This window comes from Arctopsyche grandis, chromosome 7 (genome assembly GCF_051622035.1).
Source record: "Arctopsyche grandis isolate Sample6627 chromosome 7, ASM5162203v2, whole genome shotgun sequence".
In the NCBI taxonomy this organism is placed as follows: Eukaryota; Metazoa; Arthropoda; class Insecta; order Trichoptera; family Hydropsychidae; genus Arctopsyche; species Arctopsyche grandis.
The window spans coordinates 13897501-13916908 of record NC_135361.1 but is presented as its reverse complement, the minus strand read 5'-3'; the positions used below and the strand labels follow the sequence as shown (position 1 = coordinate 13916908).

The window sequence follows — 19408 nt, the reverse complement described above, 5'->3', positions numbered from 1 at the left end:
AATAAATACAATATTTTAAGGATAAATTAGTTTTCAATCAATCGAAATGTTAATGTTTCACAACATTATATGGAAAAAAAACCATTATGAAATTTTTATTATTAAATATTTTCACACCTGGAGAAGATTTCGTTGGTGATAAATCAACATATTATAATATGCTATAAATGCCTAATACACTTACACGCTTTCATACCGAATGATTAATTGAAAAACTTATTAAGTACCTCATAGTTGAAATTACCGATTCAATTACTCAATGTATTGTAGAGAAACTTTTGTTAAATCAAAATGGCTATAAATTATATTAGCCTATTGATATATGAAAATAAGTAATACGTCACAGTGAAATTAAAGATGTAGTCATATGAGCCGTTATAACTAAAAGTGGCATGCGTGTACTTTTCTTCATTTCGAGAAATATCTATCAAAAAATTAAATTTTTGCGCTTAAAAATATTTAAAAATACTGGTGGCCTGTAATAGGTACGTTTATTCTGCTTTTCAGAGATTCTGGACATATCGAATTAAAGTAAGTGACAATTTGTGAATTATGTAAATCAAACAGAAATAGTGTTTTTGGAACTGGAAATTGGACTTCCGCCACTTTCAAATATAACGGCTCATATGATCAAAGAGCACATTAAAATAAAACAATTAAAAATTTGATCAATCCATTTGGAAAATAAAACAAAAATCTAAAAATTATGAAAACGGTTGCCACGTTGAGTTGAATGATGGTAAATAAATGCGAAGTCACGATTTTCACAGTGCTCGTAGTTCCGACAAGTGAAATCCGACAGCTGTCACAATTGTCCAACTATATAACTGACAGAATAAAAATTACTTTATCAAATAAACGAATACGCATTGCGAACGCATGTTAAAACGATGCCTTCCACCAAAAATAACTATACATATGTACATATAACGGTAGTGAAAATAATTATAGTAAAATTTCTCATTGCAGCAATAGAAACGTGATGGAGACATCGAATTTATCCGTCGGAGGAAATTTTAATTAAGACGAAATTTATTCAGAATGTGTTGTTTAAAACTGTTCTTTTCATTAGTGTTGTTTTAGTACCTATTTAATGTTCTCGAGAGGTTATTCGCTAAAGGAACGTTTCTTTTGCGCACTTTATATGCGTGAAAAAAATTAATATAACAAAAACTCCGCGTACCCACCGTTAATCTCTTCTTATAACGATGTTCCAACTTTTTAATCTCAAAAGTCTTTTATTCGAGATTATCTACCCCTGTAAAAGCACTTTACGTTTGGGAAGATTTACAAATTTTGAATTATACATTCACTTTATTCAAAGTGGAAGAACGCCCAATAGAAAAAGTATCGCCCAATATTCGAGGATAATATTTGAACTCTTTCAAATAATTTTGAAGAATTTTTACTACATACATATATATGTACATAGGTATGAATCAATAGACAAATCTTTGTGATCATAAGAAAAATCAACTAAGAGATTTTTTAGATGATCTCTTGATAATTACAAATCATAAAATTTGAAATTTTGGTCACAATTCTTAAAATCACACAAAGGATTCGAAGAAAATCTTTAATTCAATGTAATATTAAATTTTTATTTCAAATATGCAAATCGGTTCCGAAACGTGAATGAATTCAAGTGCAGATGGTTTCATTAATTTATATCAGTTTTTTTGTTAAGAATGAAAACAACGTTTCTAGTTGTATAATTCATTTTAAATGAATTATACAAAAATTTTATATTTTATCTTATCGTAAACGCTCTGAATTTATACCTCGAGTTTTCTATTCCATTTAATTTACTTATTTACTCATTTAACAACACGTTGTTAAAATATATTTTTTTAAATTAATACTCTCAGTATCATAGCAAATAATAAGTCTTCCAAAAAATATTATATCGAATTAATTAAAATAAATCGATGTTCCAATAATGACGCACAACATTCGCAATACTGGACATAAATTATAGAATAAACGATATCGCACAAATATTATTCAACGCAACCTCCACCTCCTGACAATCCGAATTAAAATTCCACCGCTTAAAACTCCCCCACCTCCCAACCCTTCGTAGATACTTTAAGAAGACGCAAAAACGTGGAAAAAATTTCGAACAATAAAAAAAAATCCAAAAGTTCACGCGGACGCTTTGCGAAGTTAGTCCACGAATGCGTATAAGTACACTTTTGCGAAAGAAAAATAAGCCTCGGCTTTTATATGTCTTCTTTTTTTTATTAATTCCCCAAATCTTTAAGTTACCATAAAAAATACCATATTTCATTTCACGGCTATCTGCAGTAGGGAAAAAAATACGCGGTCAATTAAGATGGTCTGAGCAATAAGAATCGCGTATTTTAGATATTTATAACAAGGCTTCTCGGCGAACAATAGTCGAAATTTAGATTTTGTACTAAAATAATTTATACATGGCAATGAGCAGGTGCGTCTACTCCAATAAAGGTAAAATCAATACAAATATTTGTCGTAGGGCGGTTTTGGATAAAACATGAAAGAGAACCCACTCATTAACTCCGAGTATGTTAATTCAATATCCATGTACGATTTCGAAATAAACAAATAAAACAAAAATGAAAAACACTTATCTTAAGACGACAGTGGAATGGTTGGTGTATCTCATAAAAAATTGCAATATCATATTTTTTCACATCTGCGTATTTTCCGAGACATTTTTTTATATAACTGTGTCAGAATAATCTGTCAAGTCGTAATGCTATCAATATATCGTAGCGAGTTTAAAACAAATTTAAAACGCTGAAAATGAAAACAAAGAGCGAGAGAGAAAAAACCGTGGGGAAAATATGCTAGTATAAAATTTTATTCGAAAATAGACGAATGAGAGGATGAGTAATGCAAAAAATTAATCAAACGTAAAAATTTTATGTCCCAAACGTTCCAGTGCTAATTTCGCACCACCTCGTAAATATTTTTATATTAAACTTTTGTCCTGTTTAAAATTATTATTTCACCAACGAAGTTTTACGGACTTATACAGATGAACATTATATGCTAATCAGAATCCACCAAATCGATTACCGGTCCAGTTGAACGTACATAGATGCAGAGTATTTACATACATGTATACATATGTGTGTAATTACGATCTAGCGATCATGATAAGAGATTAACTAGTAGTAGGTCTCAAGAACTGTCTGCAGAATTTTCAACTTGGATCACCAAATATATATATTAAATAAATATTTAAAAAATATATTTTTAAATTGTGTAGTAAAAAATGTTTACTTTGTCGCATATTGTTACAACAGAGAAAATCCTTCGAAAATGAAAATGTTTAAATACACATGTACAACGTCTTTTAATTGCAAAAAATATTTTTGCAAACATAACACAGAAACGAGACATTCTGACAATAATAATGAATTTCAGTATTTATTCAGCCATCTTATTGCATAAATAAAATGTTTTCAAATTATGAAAAATGAAATATCGTATTATTTTATCATCTTCTTTTTCTTGCGGCTGTTTGCCTGAAGCAAGCATGTGCATCATCACGGACACAAAGAAGCTCTCCGAAATCCTATTTTCCGTGTTGAAAAGCTGTATACTACACAAACCCAGTGCTCCTCAATCGTTAAATCACACAGTGAATTTACCAGAGGTAGTTTAGGGATCGCTATTGAGAATGCTGGCTTAGCAATCGCAAAAACCTTGGATTTAATAAGAAAATAATAATAAATAAATATTCCCAACGGTTTTATATTACATATATGTATAATAAAAAAATAATTCGCTTTGAATAACACGCTTTGATTAAAAATATTCACTTGGAGAAAAATTTACTAAAACATGCCTACCTTCAAACCAATACATACATATGTACGTACATACATACATATATCACAAATTTGAATGACTTGAATTCCGATTGTGTGTTTGTTGAGTTTAATTATACAGCATTTTCATTTATTTTTATGTACATACGTCAACTGTATATTTTTTTTAGTTATTGTTTATATTATTTTATTATTTCTTGTTTGCCTTTCTGTTTTTTGTATCGTACTTTTCTGTTTAGTCGCAGTGGCGCGTTGAATCATTCTGCAATGACACTGCGGTATAATTTGTATGAATAAAAAAAATATTCTAAAATGCCTAGCGAAACCAAACACAAAAAGTCCACGATGCATAATTTTCCGAAAAATATCAAACTTTCAATATGTTTTACTGTACTTACGATTTTCAGAAAATGCCAGTTATTATATTATACTTATATTAAATGCTTTACATTTGAGTACGTATCATACATATGTTCGAGCATCAACCATGATAAAATGATAAAGACTTACGTGCATTGCATATATGTATATGTACATATTGGACTAGGGTTTCTAACAGGTCTCTTTTCAAGAGAACATGTCCTTTTTTTGACAAAATGCTTTTGTTCTCTTTTATTTTGTAAAATATGCTCAGAATCTTCTCCTTATTATTATTTTGAAACGACAAAATATTATATGTTAATCGCTACAAGCACAAAACTGAACTCCTTATCAAATGCGACAACAAAGAAAGTTAAGCAACAAAATGTTGATTGAAAGTGACGCGTTTTACCAACAAAGCGGTCTCGCCACACGAAAATAAATAAAAAGCCGATATGTGTCATTACAATATTTCAACGTCAACGAACAATGCCAACGGCGTGACTTCACCAAATAAAATATTTAAAGAAAGCTTTCGACCCTTTCTGCGGGTATTTAGAGGGTGTGTCGCTCACTCACCCACTAGTTATAATTATTTCTCTTCTCACCAAATTAAACTCTAAATGTGAAAATATTTTTTTTATTTTAATACTCAAATATTGTCGAATAGCACAAAAAATACTGGCACGTGTGTCGCATAAAATCGTCGCCTTTTGATCTATGGCTATAAAATATCTGCGTCGCGTCTCGCAATGGAAATAAAATATAATATAAGATGTTTATATAAAAAAAGAACCATCCGAGAAGCGTTCGCCATTCGAAAAATATAAAACTCGGATATTGTTTACCGCTGGACCATTATCGTTTCATTTCGGGCCGCATCTCTTGTAAGGAAAAATGAAAAAGGAATTCCGGCATTATCACCGTGGCAGTTCTGCTTTTTTATCATCTTTATTATCGTTCGAAGGTAATGTAATAGATGACAATTTCCCTCTCAGATTGTAACGAATGCTTCCTCTCGAGATGAGAAGACTCCTCCATCTCCCCCTCCCAGGCGGCGAAAGAACGAGTCGCGGATGAAAAATGTTCGATTTGATTTATTCGCGGAAAATAAAACGAATATAAATCACGACGCAACGCTGAAACAGCATCTTTAAACGCATTATTCAAATATATGTATATGTACATATATATAATAGAACATTTTTTTCTATCCATTTTTATCCAAATGCATTTAAAAATACTTCAAATACAAGTACTTGGAAGGCTAAACATAAAAAAAATGATATACCTATACAACTTAAACAAAAATATGACTTGCGAAGCAGTAATACAGAGTCGCGGAAAAGATATTTTAATTTTATTTATTTTAAAATTAAAATTAGTATTTTAATTACTAGTGGAGCTGCTCGGCGTTGCTCGGGCGGTTGATGGTTCTATAATACATAGAAAATTGAAGAATTGCATTCATGTGGACGAACATGTTCGCGTTTTTGCATATAGTTTCTTCAATCCAGGAAACGGAATCCTTCTGAAACTTTCTTAGGTTCTAAATTAGAGTGCCGTAAGATAGTATACCAACATTGATGGCCTTGATTTTCAAGTTGACGACTGAAACCTTGCATTGCAGACAAATATTAGTGATGCTGTATGAGAGCTATTCGATCTAGGACCTCAAACCATTGCGGAAGTTATCTTAAGATATATGAAAGTTACTTTTATATAATTGCATAGTAAAACAAATAAACCCCTTAATTGAGTTTGTCCAACGTTGAAAATATAAATTAGCATAGTAAATAGTATATATGAGAGGTCAATTTTTGTTCGCAGAACCACAATCAAACAATTTTAAAGCAAAATACAAACTAATGTTACCAATGTTGTTTTTTGACACCCAGGAGAAAACTGAAATCTTTATTTTAGCCAATTATATACCAATTAAAACAAACACAACAGTCATACAATCTACTTATACAGACACTATATATTTATTACTCGAAAAATACAAAATATTTGACACAAATAAAAAAAAATCGACCATCTCTATTTCGAAAACACTCCCCAAACCCAACATTGCAAAATCTCGACAGTTTAATTTGATAATACAGACTCGATGCGAGAACAGTCGGCGTGTTGCTAATTTTGCACCAAATTAGCAACGTTTCGTTTACGCTCCCGCTAATCCCAAACCAACCGTTCGTCCTTCTCGTCTACTTAGCATTCAAAAGCAGAGAGGCCCAGTGGTGTAAATTGTCCGGTCGCATTCCTGAAACGGTCCTCATGAGGACGGCCACTCGACGATAATTATACTCCACTATGGGTTTCAGCACTAGAGTTATGTACCACACACTCAGTAACAGATGAATAACCAAGAAAACATTTTTTCAAAAATCCATTACTGTGGAGTTGGGGTCGCGAATTCGTCTATTGGGCGAAATTTCGCATTTATTAATTTTTAAAGTAATTCAATATTAATATACAATGTATATGAATATACAATATACATTTATGAATATTAAATTACTAATTAACGCGCAGCGATTTCTATTTGCGAGAGAGTTATTCACCAATATCCAGTGAATGTAAATTTTAGACACAGTATTTCTATTTTTGTCTTTTTCTCATTACTGACATTAGAGAAGAGACTTACGAGCTTTAAGAACTTTTTGAAATTCTAATAAAAGTAATGGAAAATGCGTTCGAATGAAGCTGAAATTGATATGGGAGCAATTTTCGGACTATTCTTTTTTTAATAATTGTTATTTTCCAAAAATATTTAATAAAACAAAAAGTGTAATTAAAAGACAATGGTAAAACTCACTATATGAATTGCTATAATTGAAAGTGGCATAAGTCAAATTTTCTTAATTTCTAACAGTTAAACAATATTTAAAAATACTGCTAAAAATACGTTTATTTTGGTTTTCCAATATTCTGGACATATTGAATTAAAAGTAGTGATAACAATTTGTGAATTAAGTCAAATAGAAATAGTATTTTTGGAACTGAAAGTTAGACTTAGACCGCCTTGGAACTGAAAATTAGACCGCCGCTTTCAAGTATAATACATATAACGGCTCATATGTCTGATACATTAGGCCGAAGCGAAAAACACGAATTTTGAATTTTCATCGATTTTGAATTTTTAATTTCCAAATGGAAAACTTGCGTCGTATCAAGGAAATGCTTATTAAAAAATTTCATCAATTTTAAACAATGTCTTTTGCCAATCGATATATTTATCTTGATAAATATGTATGACTAAAAAGTGGGTTTTTTATTTGACGTATTTATAGTTTTTTAGAACTGCTTTATTTTTTATCTATTTAAAAATGAATAAAGACTCAATATTCACTTATTGCAGAAAAGTCGATTATTATAAGCTTTGACTGATTAACGATAATTCAAAATCGCCGTTTTACCAGAAACTCCCATATAAAGCGCGTTACACACACAACGACCATTAGTATGGGAGAAACGATCTTTTCAAAAAAAATTACATTTTTTCATGTTGCAATAATTATTTTGAAAATTTGAGTCATTGAGAGCGTTGAATAGAATCGGAGTCGGAATCGCAGAAACGAAGTCGCGGAAATGACTCCACAGCTCTGCAAAAATCTCAACACCAATAAACGTGTGCAAATAACACAGCAGCAAGTAAAAATACATCAGGTTTAAATCATTCAGACTGCGAGTTGTAAATCTGAGATAATTCATAGACGAACAACGATCAAAGAGATCAAATAAAAACGTACACATGTATGTACATGCTCGAGTTGACTAGCTTTCTTCGCACATATTCTTTATACCGACGGCACAATGCAAGTGTAAATATGATGGCGGTTAATGTTTAATTATCTACGTTTTTTTTTTTCATTTATCTCATTCGTGAGAGATTAAGGAATAACGTTCCGATAACGCATGTACATACATACAAAGATAAAACAAAATTATGCGACGCGTAAATAGTACAGCGTGTTTTGGAACTCATAATAGTACTAGCAAATATATGTATATATACGACATTTCCAATATATAATATAATGCATATATATAAAATTGAGCATTTTATATCAATCCAAATAATGAACAACTACAATACAAATAGATTACTATAGATTATCGAATTTTTCATATTATCTACAATCAAAAATGTCCAAGAGCTATTCAGGCCCACTGAATATCTGTTTTTGGGATTATGGCAATAGTATAAATCGAGAAAATAGCCGATGAATCCAAATAATAACCTCATAAGTAAACTAACAGATCTCATAGGTAAAACGCGTCACGGATAATGTAACGTAGGGTGAGATGGGTACTAGCGATTCTCTCGACGTAATGGAATTTCTGAATTACATGCCATGCCCATTTTACTAATCAACTGGGTAATCTACGCTTTACAAAGGCGGATATTCAAAAACCTGCTTGGCAATCTCTTCAGCTTGCTTTCTTACCTAACCTAACATACAACTGACAATATATGCATGTATGTATATGTATAATATGTACAAACAGCATTCAGACGATATACAAAAAGTATTGTTCTCTATGTGATTGAAAGAAAACCTTTTACCTCACAATAAACATTAATTTAACATATTCGAGCTCGTTGAACATGCATGTATACAATTAATCAAGACTAGACTAGGTATATATGTATAATACATAGACTCTTTTGATAATCTAACACATGTTAAAGGAAGCTACGTATGTACATAATATTAACTAACATAAATAAGTTCATAAATTTAAGATTGAGAGTCTGTTTATATTATCCAGCACTGCATTTCAATATCTCAGTCCAACACTGCACAGAAAGGACTAGTTCTGTTCATACTATACAACACCACTGGTTTCCGGCAGTTGCAGTTGCCAGTTTGAACTGTGCTGGTATAAGCAAACCTTAAGAGCCGGGCCACACCGAACGACTTGCAAGCAACTTAGTCGGCCGAATAGTCGCGCCACCAGAAAAAATGTATGGAAATGAGAGCGACTAAGAAGCTGACGGGTGTGACACGCCCCATCTAACTTCATACACTGGTCTGGCCACCTTCAACCAAGTTGCTCGCAAGTCGCTCGGTGTGGCCCGGTTCTAAGGGCTAAAACACACTTACAACAGTGGTATGGCATGTCACGTCATCGACTTCCCGCTGTGACCGTAAACAGTGGGTGTTCCCCAAACCGAATTCGGGTATAGTTGCACGTACAGAATGCATATGCTTGGGAAGACGCACGTGTATGCATATCCATATGCAACCGATAAGTTTCTTATATAATTTCTTCAAATGTGGCATTCGTCGTTATCGATCACACTCCAAGTGGTGATTTTTGGGACTATGTACCATGTATGTATGTACATATATGGGCTAGGGGTGATGCGTTGTTTCGCATATTTAAAAGTATCTAAAAAAACACACACATACCACGTTTCGCCCAAAAATTTTCAAAATTTTAATGGTCAATATTTTATTTTTATTTTTAAATGCTTGTTATTATTACTAAATTATGTTCACAATACATCTTATATGTATGTATACTTTAATAGCTACTAATCTACTGATCATTTTCTATTTAATTTGAATTTACTTTTGTTAGTAATCATAGTATCATATTATTATAATGTTAATATACAGCATAATAGGAAAAATAGCTCAAAAACCTATTTACAATTATTAATGGTCATAAGTAGAGGTAGGATAGTCACAGTGCTATCCATTGTTCGGCAAACCTTTAACAATGCATTTACAACCTTTGAACAATACACGGCCCCCTCAGGCTCCGGTGACTAGTCATAAGAGTCAAATCTCAGAAAAGGTTGGTAGAAAATGTAAAGGGTTGTTGCTAGCAAGACGATTCAATTTGCATCGCGAAATCATTGTCCGTTTCTTTGTTCAAATAGAAAGGAGAACATTCAAAATCCAACACATACATATGTATGTACATTGAATATTTGTATGATAAAAAGTACAGTAAACATCACACATTTCAACAGTGTTGCCAATAAAATTAGCACTCTAATTTTGGCTGAAATTATACGCTTCACCAAATAAAAACTGTAATGCTCAAACGAGTCTAGATATTTTATATGTACTTAATACATATGTACATACATATGTACGTATATTTGAAATTTTTCGCCTTTGACGAAACACGTGAGAATTCGAGAGCGTCAAATTCTATCAATTAGTTTAATTTGAATAGGTTTTGAGTTGATTGGAACGATCGAAAATTAGGCAAATTTGCAACGGAACAAATGCTACGGAGGTGTGCCTTCGGCATTTATAATTACAGGTGAAAACATCAATAATTACGAGCGTTCGCCGATTTTAGCACGCTCTGTAATTAATAATATCGCTTCGGAGATTAGCGCTCGTTACGTGGAAACGATCGCTCACTTTGCCGAATCGATCCTTTTTTTCACTACAACAGCCGAAACTGAGTAATATCGTATATCAAATTTATAAACAAAAAAAAAATCAAATTGATTTTCTTTTTTCGGACGAAACCGAAACAATTCCTATACAATTTATTTTCAAAAAAATATAAAAAATTTCTTGAAAATAATCTCATCTCACATCGTAAAGTTATTACAATATAATATAACTTTAAACAAAAATTGAATTTTCGGCATACAACACACAAGATCGTCAATATTTATACTGCGGGTCGCGCTTCCATCGTTGTTTACATTTTGCGTGCAAAAAGAGAGCATTTTCGCGCATTAAATTCTTCGTGTTTTCGTACACTTTATTGTGTAAGTGAAACGGTTTCGATAATTTACATATAATAATAATTGAATGAACGATACGACACAGACATTAAATATGTATGCTTAAAAATATTTGCAGGTCGGTGTATCGATGATACGAGCGCGGGTCATTATTATGATAAACACGTACTTTTACTATCATTTTGTCCATAGCGAAAAAAACCGTTTCATATTTCTCTCACCTACGAAATGCGGTGCAATTCATATTGCGTATAAGCATATTTAAAAAATGCGACCGGAGTTGAATTTTAAATAAATTTTGGTTGAAAATTGTCGAATGAATGCTTCCAAAGAGCAAAGTACAGTGGTGGTCATATTGATGTTTTATTTACTTATTGTGAACAACAATGTTATTATATCATTTGAAATGAAATATGAATTGTTTTTCATATTATTTGTATTGTAATGATATATGTATCGAGTGAAATAAATATCAATTTTAATAAAATTATTGTATTACATATTTATTTATTGTATTATATACTGAAATCAGAAACGACCTTCATAAATGTGAACCCAAATGTTGAAATTCGATGATCGATGAAAATAAACTCACTTTAAATTAAAACAGTAATCATTACAAACGTTTGAAATATTTCATATTCCCTTAAGCGGATCCTAAAATACTATTTATAATAATAATAATAATAATATTTATTTATAGCTTTTGGACCATTGTGGCACTACAGGAAGAACCTAATGCGCCACAATGGCCTACATAAGAAAACAAAGAAAAGAAAAATAGTACATTAAAATGAATATAAGGAAAGCAGTGGGGAAACTAGAAAAATTGGGCCCGCATGCAAAAGTTACCAAAGTGCCTCTTATATTTATTTACAAAAATGAACTTACAAATTTTAAATGTCCTTATTTGGCTTTAAATTTCGCAATCACATATTTTAAAGTCAGTTTCTGAGATTCTACATGTTTAACATTGTAAGTTCACTACGTCTCGATTGACAGGTTTAATTTCTTCCAAAGACGAATCCATATCACAAGAAATAATTAAACGTCTTGCAGTTGACGAGTCACAGCGATGCTTTTAAAATGTTGGGATATAAACAAAATATTTTTATCATATACATGTATATGTAAATGTATATAATATCGCTATTCTGTCTGTCTGTCTGTCTGAGATAGCGCTCGCCGTACTATAATGGTCGTTTCGATTCAACATACTTATGTACGTCACAACTAAGCCACTGCCAAAACGTATACACGAATATAATAACAAAAGAAAAAAGCTTTTATATATACTGTTCTATACCAATGTTTCCTCTAAGCATATAGACGGCGCTAAATCTCTGAGAATTTAGCGCCATCTATTGAAAATTTATTTAAATCATTATTTTTTTTTCTATCGGTGTTTTATATTGTTTATACTTTAGTTTTGTAGGTAGGTAGTTTTTACCACTTTATTCATATTAAACAATTAAATATAAATATTAAATTAAATATATTTTAAAGGTATTTGAAAAATATTCGACCGCGTGTAGATCGAACACATGACCGACGACACATTTCTTTTAATTTTTTTTTATTTAATTACTTAATATTCCCACACCCATGCGATGATATGTCATCGGGTACAACACTAGTAATATATAGCGAGCGCTTAAGAACTGTGAGTATTTATGAGAATTTTTGTGCATACCTAAGACCGTTTTCAGTATTTTAAATATATGTTTTAATATTTGGAGATTCTCCTGGGGGCACTCTCGATCCCAATTACCCGCATGCACCGCATACACTCAAGTCATAGTATTTACACCACTGATCAGATGAAACTATGCACATACATATGTACATATTAATGTATTATATTTTAATTTGAATAACGTACTACATTCAAAATCACAATTTCAAACTAAGATATTACTCTTCTAATAACTTCCAACCAAGAAACCAACTGCTTTCTACATATATATGTAATCTCTATAAGCTGGTTATAAGTAGATGATATAAAACTTTTAAATATGTAATATAAAAAATTAAACTCATAAACTCATAAAAAATGAAATAAAACAAGGTGCGTGTTCCTTTCCAATGTCATAATTTATATTTTCAAAATATGTAAATATTTATATTACAAGTTTTTCAAATCTTTGAACATTATTTGAAACTGTTCAAGATACATATGTACATATGTATATTATACCTATACATATTATTATTACTAATAGCAAGTGTCTCGCGGGAAATTTTTCCTTCCGGTAGCTATTTCCACTATACAGATTTTTGTATCGATAACTCTGCATTGAATCACTTACGCTATGCAAATATTCAATATTCTACGACTATGTATGTTGCGATTATTTTACATCAATGCATAGGTATTGCATTGTTTGAATGTAAAATTTGTGAGATTTACGAAGTGTATCGCAGCTAACCAAAATCGTACAGCTTCTACAATGCCCCGGGTAACACCTGTTTAATTATTTTAAAATCTGGTTTAATTATTTTAAATCGTACTCAATAGTTTTAAATTATAAAGTAACCCAAAGGCGTCATTCAAATCTCACTATCCTATTTTATTGCAACGTCAGTAACAACATTTGTTAGTATAATAAATCTGCGAAACATTCAGCTAGTCACAATATTATTCTAAATTGATAGGTTCAGCAAATCGGATGGATGTTGATTTTCGCAATAGCAAAGCAACACTGTATTTACCTATATAATACATATGTACATACATCGTACATATATACGTACATGTAGAATGCATATGAGTAACAAAATCATAATTTTATGTATGTATAGGTATATTTCGACGATCAAAGCAAATTGCGTCATTGAAATACCACAATTTTTTTAAATATCAAAATATGTAAAACAATCTACTATACGATACATACATATGTGGAAGAGTGCAGACGACTGTTTTATACTGACGCAAATATTACAACACCGTTGGTATTATAATATGTGATTAAACCATAATTTGTCCTTGCTTGCATTGATGAAGAAAATTGCACAAGAACAAACATAGATAAATCATCTCCATACATAATACATAATGCATACAGACAGTTACATAAATATATGTACATATATTTATGCTTAATGTACATAAATGAAAACCAATGAATATTTTCAATGCATTCGATTGGATTCAAACCAAATAATAGAATCATTACAGTCGTTGGCCGTGCTAAAGTCGCATATCACTTAGATTTTAAATTAGAGATATAATAATAAGAACCCTGTGATATTACTAAGTATCTTAAGTACCAACAGATGTGCTCCTGTTCACTACTGATTGATAGCAATAGATTAATCTACCATTGGAACTACTAGTTTAATCAAAGCGGACTCAAATATCGTACTTTTGTTTCCCCGAATTATTTTATTTTGTGTGTAGGGTTTTATTTAAGCTTTATTCCTCCTATGCTTTTAGGGATGCTATACGTTTCGAATTGATCATACTATTCAGTCCCGTTTAAATGTCTGTTCCGTTTGAGTCACATTCCATGAATTTGTCTATCTATTTCTATTTCATTCGAGTTTTGCCTGATTTAGAAAAATAAATACATATTGTTGTATATTTACAAGGCCAAAACACCCATTGAGATTCTCTTCAACCAGTGTGTAAGCCTGAAAGATTTATACGTAGAAAAGTATTTCAGAACCAGATACTGAAATATCAAATAAATCGAATATGCTAGATAAACGGCTGAAATTTTTTCAGGTACACAGCATGAGGATTTCAATACTTTCTTGGATGTTTGTCACTTATGTGTAGGTATACACTAACATTAAATATTTGAATGCATATTAATAAAAAGGAAAAAATGCTTAAAATAGTCAACGATCACTAGATTAGTGGATTTTAAATGTATTGCGAATATAATTTATAAACAATAAATAGCATTTAAAAATAAAAACTGAAACTTTTTGTGTAACTTTCTCTATATACATATATTAAATAGAAAAAAGAAACAAATAAAAACAAATGAATTTTTTTTTTTTTTAACTTTTTTTGTTTCGACCAAACAAGCGTTTCGATTCGTATTATTTTTAAATGAAAAAAATCAGTAATATAAAAACAAGTGAATATTTTTTGTCTACCTGTGAAGTTTTCAGTCGATGTCAATTAGGCGTTTCGAATTGTGCTTGCGTTGTTTGTAAACAAAGAGTTGGCGGCAAAGTCAGCCGGCGTTCATGGCGGTGCGTAGAGGTGCAACAGCCATCGAGAAGTTTGGCGAGGGGGTGGCGGGTGGAAAAGCGAAGGGGGTGGCGGGCGACGAACGACACACACGACGGCCCAACGCCGACTGCCGACTACCGACTACCGATAGGCGAAATGGCGAATGGCGAGTGGCGGCGACCGCTCAACAGATGGCGGGGGGGAAAAGCCCCAAAGCCCGGGACGCTCTCACCCCTTCACCCCCCCCCCCCCTACTCCCTACACCCGACTCGGCCTCCGCTCGGCCACACTCGGCTCTCATCGGCGCCGCGCCTACGGTTATACAGCCTCCGACCCCCACACCTCCCCCTCATTGTACAATGCCACCCCGTCCACCTCCCCCCACGAATGCTCGCACGCATATCCATGTACTTCCATCTACACACCCGCTCTACCAACCCCTCACCCTAGCTCCGGCCCGATCCAACAATTGTGAATTTGGAGGTTTGTACACGGGTACATACATACATATATAGGTTGGTACAATTGAATTAAATATTTATCGTTGTTGCAACATGTTTATGTATATGGCCAATATATGTAGTATGTCTATATACATCATCATCATCATCATTTACAGCCATTCTCCATCCACTGCTGGATGAAGACCTCTCCAATCGTCTATGTTTTGCGCAACTCTCATCCATCTCACCCCGCACATTTTCCTAATTTCGTCTACCCATTTTCCCTGCGTTCTTCCTTTTACCCTTTTGCATTCTCTCGGGTACCATTCAATCCCTTATTTTGTCCACCTTTCGTCCATTCTCCAAGTCACGTGGCCCGCCCATTGCCATTTCAATCTATTTACTCTATTCACTATGTCTATATACATATATATATATATATATATATATATATATATATATATATATATATATATATATATATATATATATATATATATATATATATATATATATATATATATATATATATATATATATATATATATATATATATATATATATATATATATATATATATATAGAAATATATATATATATATATATATATATATATATATATATATATATACATATATATATATATATATATATATATATATATATATATATATATATATATATATATATATATATATGTTACACCGAATCCGTGAAATTGTCTTTTACACGCACTCGGCAAGAGAATTGCCGAATGCGTGAAAAATGCAAACATGTTGCCCAGTTCAATTTTATATATATATATATATATATATATATATTTCTTTTGATAATAATTTACTATTAACGTCGATTGATTTATTAATGATAGTATTGATAATATTTAACGTTGAATTATTTCATATTTAATATTGAGTGAATGGTTTGATATTTAATGTTGAATTATTTCATAATTGATTATTTAGTGTTGAGTGTTGAATTATTTCATAATTGATTATTTAATATTGAGTGTTGAATTATTTAATATTTAGTTTTGATAATTTAATATTTGATATTGGATACTTGTACTCAACGTTAACGTTATTGTTTGGTACTAATTTCATAAATATTATGATTGTGAATTAACTGTCTATATATGTAAATATATCATAAATGGAAACACACGTCCGTCCGCACGGAGTAATTAATAAGCTCAGAGCAGAGCTCCATGCAACCGCTCAGGTCCCCAAGTTGCAAATAGGGGAACGACTCTTGCAGTCAACTGCCATGGCGACATGGTGGTCCTGGACAAGGAGCGCTGAGATAAGAGTGGTGATGAGTGAATCCGTGGTAAGTTTCACTCTATAAAATGTCACACAACACTATGACGGTCTCAGGTCAGCGGCGAGTAAGTGCCGCCGCTTAACAAAAGCACAACCCGGTTTTCAAAGGTACCGTATCATCTTTGACAGAGAAGGAAACTCTATAATAAATCCCTGGTAGTGGGCAGCAGCTCTGCCAGTATAAGATGTCAAAACATTTACTGCGCTGTAGAAGGAAGTGGGAATCCACTGCAGTATTCTCCCAAGATAACTATGATGTACAAAAATAAAAGTGTGAAGAAGTCTGACTCTCCGGCTGACACCCGGCGCCTTCGAGGTTCCAGGTCTCACGGTGTGAAATTGGCTACTGGCCACATGCATGTGACTCACCAGGCATCATGTGGAAAATATGCGACTGGAGAAACTTTACGGAACAAATCCAAAATAGGTACTTGGAACGTTAGAGGACTCCTGAATCCTGGGAAAACACTGGTTGTTGAGAAAGAGATGTACAGTCATGGGCTAGATATACTCGGAATCTCGGAAACGCACTGGAAGAACAACGGCCATTATAAAACTTCAAATGGAAATACGATATATTTTTCTGGTAACCAAGATTCGTCACATAGCGGTGTCGCGGTGATCTTAGCATCTAAATTAACCAGTGCACTAATTGGCTACAACCCCATAAGTGACAGACTTATACACTTAAAACTCAACACGCATCCGTATAAACTAAACATCCTTCAAATATATGCTCCTACTGCAGATGCCGAAGATATTAAAATAAATGCGTTCTATGCTTCACTACTCGATACATTGTCAAATATCTCAAACAAAGAAATGACCATCATTCTTGGTGATTTTAATGCCAAAGTCGGTAATAATAGCAACATTGATAACATAGTAGGTAAATATGGATTGGGTATTCAAAATGAGAGAGGAGAGAAACTTATAAGTTTCTGCATTGAAAATAAAATGTCCATTATGAATACTTGGTTTCAACATCATCCTAGGCGATTGTACACTTGGATATCTCCTGGGGATCGTCACCGCAACCAAATCGATTATGTATTAATAAATTCTAGATGGAAATCATCGATACATAACGTCAAAACATATCCAGGTGCAGATTGCGGATCGGACCATAACTTACTTGTTGCTAAATTTCGACTGAAATTGAAAATGATTAAAAGACATCAAAATAAAGCAATTAAACTCACCAATGATGATGTAATTAATTTTGGCAATGTAATCAGAGAAAAAGATGCAGAATTCCAAATAAATCCTAATGTAGATGTAGAAGAGTCTTGGAAAATTTTTAAAGATCTCATAATTCGGTATGCCAGAAAACATCAAACACCGCAAAATGAACATCGTAAGTCTTTTATCTCTGATTCAACTTGGGTTAAGATAAAAGAACGTAAAAGACTTAAACAAACTGGCATAACATCGACAGAATATCTTGAAAGGTATGCAATATTACATAAAGATATTCAAAGGAGTTGTAGGCGGGATAAAGCTAAATATATAAATGACATATGTGAGGAGATAGAAAAACACGCATTAAAGAATCAGGCAAGGGATATTTTTCACAAAGTAAAAATCGTCACTCAAAAATTTTCACCCAAAACTTGGACAATAGATGATCAATTTGGAAACACGCTTACAGATATTGATGTGATACTCAACCGATGGAAAGAATACTGTTCGGAATTGTACAGTGGTAGTTCGTCGACCTCAATTGTTTCCCTAATTGATGATGTCAGGGAGCCTGACATCTTGACATCTGAAGTTGTAAATGCCATAAAGAAACTGAAATGTAAAAAGTCTCCTGGCAGCGATGGTATACAAGCTGAACTTCTGAAAGAGCTTGGTGAAACTGCGATAAAGGCGCTATGTAATATGTGCAACAAGATCTGGGTAAACGGAGTATGGCCGAAAGATTGGGTCAATTCAATATTCATTCCCTTACACAAGAAAGGATCTACAAAAAAATGCGAGAATTACAGGACCTTAGCCTTAATATCGCACTCTAGTAAAGTATTGCTGTATATAATTAAAGATCGTTTGAGCAGTTACCTTGGATGGCAAATACCGAACGAACAAGCAGGGTTTGTAAAAGGCAAAGGGACGAGGGAACAAATACTGAATATACGTCAACTCATTGAAAAATGTCGGGAGTTTCAAACTCCAGCCGTTCTTTGTTTTATAGACTATAAAAAAGCTTTTGACTTTGTGAACTGGGACTATCTGTGGAAAGTTCTACTGGACATGGGAGTCCCCATGCATCTTGTAAAGATAATACATAACTTGTATAATGATAACAATGCAGTAGTTCGAATCAATTCGCTAAACTCGACAAATTTTCGAGTACAACGTGGAGTAAGGCAAGGGTGTATATTATCTCCAGACCTATTTAATATATATGGAGAGTATATAATGCGCAGAGCACTGGATGGTTGGAAGGGTGGAGTGTCCATTGGTGGAAAAAAACTATCCAATCTTCGGTATGCGGATGACACAACGCTCATAGCTAATAATCATGAAGAAATGGCCGAACT

The 19408-nt window shown here is 32.6% G+C and overlaps 1 protein-coding gene across 1 annotated transcript in view; it reads right to left on the bottom strand.

The window, feature by feature from the left end:
• Positions 1-15238, bottom strand: part of LOC143914290 (protein qui-1) — a 160801-nt gene extending 145563 nt beyond the window's left edge. Inside the window, exon 1 of the mRNA XM_077434454.1 lies at positions 15022-15238. The gene's annotated coding sequence lies outside the window, so the exon portion shown is untranslated. The remainder of the gene's footprint in view (positions 1-15021) is intronic.
• Between the last annotated feature and the right edge of the window lie 4170 nt (positions 15239-19408).